Here is a 3255-nt window from a genome sequence, read left to right as displayed (position 1 = left end):
TTTTTTTTTTTTTTAAAGATTTTATTTATTTATTTGAGAGAGAGAGAATGAGAGAGAGCACATGAGAGGGAGGAGGGTCAGAGGGAGAAGCAGACTCCCCGCCGAGCAGGGAGCCCGATGCGGGACTCGATCCCGGGACTCCAGGATCATGACCTGAGCCGAAGGCAGTCGCTTAACCGACTGAGCCACCCAGGCGCCCGGAAATATTCTTTATACATGGAATCCATCTATTTCTTCTTCTTGCCCCCACCCCAAAATTGGGGTTTTTAAATTATGAAATAAAAAGGCTTGTATGAAACAGGCTGCTAAACTTAAATTCACCTACAAATTTTACAGATGAATCAACTCTTTGTGAAACATTTATGTTTACAAATTTCAGAGAATATTGGTATCCCAGATCTTTGCTTGTTGGGGACTTGACAATTATTTGAAATATTTTTAAAAGTATTTTATTTCCAGGAACTCTAATAATGAGTACCATGTGACATCTGAGGGCAAGAGAATAAATATTGAGTATGTGGAGGAAAAAGAAAAACATTTCTTTTCTTCATGTGGAACTTTTTACTTACATAAATATTTTTAAATTGTGGTAAAATATATATAACATAAAGTTTAACATTCTAATCTTTTTTTTTTTTAAGACTTTATTTATTTGTCAGAGAGAGAGAGTACAAGCAGGGGGAGTGGCAGGCAGAGGGAGAAGCAGACTCCCCGCCGAGCAGGGAGCCCGATGTGGGGCTTGATTCCAGGACCCCGGGATCATGACCTGAACCAAAGGCAGACGCTTAACCAGCTGAGCCACCCAGGCATCCCCATCCTAACCATTTTTAAGTGTCTAGGTTAGTGGATTTTTTTAAAAAAAACATTAGACAGTTTAATGTTTGGGGTTTATCAAACATATTCTCATACAGTTTGAAGCATGAAGACTTGTGAATTTTCTAATAAAATTAGATTCTCGAATCTGTTCTCTGAGGAAATGTTAGTTTTAAAGCCCAATATACTTCCTTGAAGGGTTTGGCCTGGTTGAGTGACGACCTCTCTTCCATTTCCAAACATTGAAACAAATGAAGATAATCCAAGAAATAAAGAGAAACACATTCCTGATGAAAGCCACTTAATTTCTCATTTTTAACCTCCAGCTAATCACAAATACTAGATCATGTTCAGTGGATCTTGATATAATCGAAAGGAATTACACTTCGATTATTATATTTTTAAAACTTTATTGTGGAAAATGTCCAATGTATATACAAAGCAAACAGAACAGTATCATGAACCCCCATGTACTCAACCCCCAGCTTCAACAATTATTAATATTCTGCCATTATGGTTTCATCTGTATCTTTAACCATCCCCCACACTATACCCAATTATTGTAATTTTTGCTGTTAGTTCTTTTAGGTAATCTCTACACATGAAAATACACAAATGTCAACAGTATAATTTTGACAAGTGAATACTCTCATATAACCTGCACCCCTATCACAATGTAGAACATTTTCATCTCCCGGAAAGTTCCCTCACGTCTCCGTCTAGTCATTCAGAGACAGCCACCGGTTTGATTTTTTCACTTTTGGTTATTTTTGTCTGGTCTAGAACTTCACATAAATGAAACCATACTCTTGTGAATCTGCCTTCTTTCGTTCAGCATAATGTTTGTGAAGTTCATCCATATTTTTGAGTAACTCCTTCTTTATTACTGTTGAGCAGTATTCCACTGTGAGAATACTGGTTTTTATGGTGGAAGAACCTTTGTAGGATGGTTCTTACCATCTGATGGAGGACACCGACTTGCTTCCAGCTTTTGGCTGTTGTGGAGAAGGCTACCATGAACATTCTTGTACAAATGCTTTGTGTGTGTGTACATGTATATAAGTTTTCATTTCTCTTGGATAAGTAAATACCAGGAATGGAATTGCTGAGAAAAAGTGCAGTTCTATGTTAATTGTATGACACTGCCAAGCCATTTTCCAAGTGGTTGTACCTTTTTATAGTCCAACACACACATACCCAACATTATACATCAACATATGAGAATTCCAGTTATTCCACACCCTTGCTAACATTTAGCTTTATCCATCTTTTAAATTTTAGCCATTATGATGGAGATAGGATGGTACCTCACTGTGGTTTTAATTTCCATTTCCCTGATGACTAATGAGGTTAAACACTTTTTCATATGCTATTGGTTAGTTGTGTCTCTTCATTTGTGAAATGTCTGTTCCAAGTATTTTTCCTTTTTTAATAAACTGGGTTGCTCATTTTTTAAATTATGGAGTTGTAGAGATTCTTTTATATATTCTGATGCAAGACCTTTGTCAGAACATGTTTATGAATATTTTCTAGTCTGTGCTTTGTCTATTCACTTTACTAATGATGTCTTTTGACAAGCGGAATATTTTAATTTTGATGAAGACTAATTTGTTAATTATTTTCTTTTATGGTTATTACTTTCTATGTCCTATCTGAGCAATTTTTGCCAAATCCAAGGATGTAAAGATATTATCTTGGGTTTTCTTGTACATGCTTTTTGATTTTAGCTTTTATATTTATATCTATAGTCCATCTCAAAATAATTATTGTGTATTATGTGAGGTAAAGGTTCATTTTTCAAATGTGCATATCCAGTTGTTCCAGCACCATTTTGAAAATACCATCCTGTTCCCATTAAATTACTTTGGCACCTTTCTGAAAAAAATCAATAGACTATATATGTGGGGCTCTGTTTCTAGATTCTATTTTGTTTCATTAATTGTTATGACTACCTCTATGCTAATACCACAATGTATTTATTGTATTTATTACAGTAGAGTTGTTTTTTAAATCATGAATGAGAGTTGAGTTCTGTCAAATGACTTTTCTATTGATCATCTGTTTGTTATTCTGTTACTACAGTGGAATATTTTTATTGAAATTTTAAATGTTAACCAATCTTGCATTCTTTGGATAAAACTTCCTTTGTCATGATGCATTATTTTATTAAGAATTTCTGTGTCTTGGGGCACCTGGGTGGCTCAGTCAGTTAAGTGTCTGCCTTCAGCTCAGGTCATGATCCCAGGGTCCCAAGATTGAGCCCTGCATCAGGCTCCCTGCTCAGCGGGGAGTCTGCTTCTCCCTCTCCCTCTGCCTACCACTCCTCCTGCTTGTGCTGTCTCTCTAATAAATAAATAAAATCTTTAAAAAAATTTTTTGTGTCTTGGGGCACCTGGGTGGCTCAGTCGGTTAAGAGTCCAACTCTTGTTTTCAACTCAGGGC

The sequence above is a fragment of the Leptonychotes weddellii genome, chromosome 8 (assembly GCF_054177405.1).
Source record: "Leptonychotes weddellii isolate Sample4059 chromosome 8, ASM5417740v2, whole genome shotgun sequence".
In the NCBI taxonomy this organism is placed as follows: domain Eukaryota; kingdom Metazoa; phylum Chordata; class Mammalia; order Carnivora; family Phocidae; genus Leptonychotes; species Leptonychotes weddellii.
The sequence above is the reverse complement of the archived record's forward strand: the minus strand, read 5'-3'. Positions refer to the sequence as shown.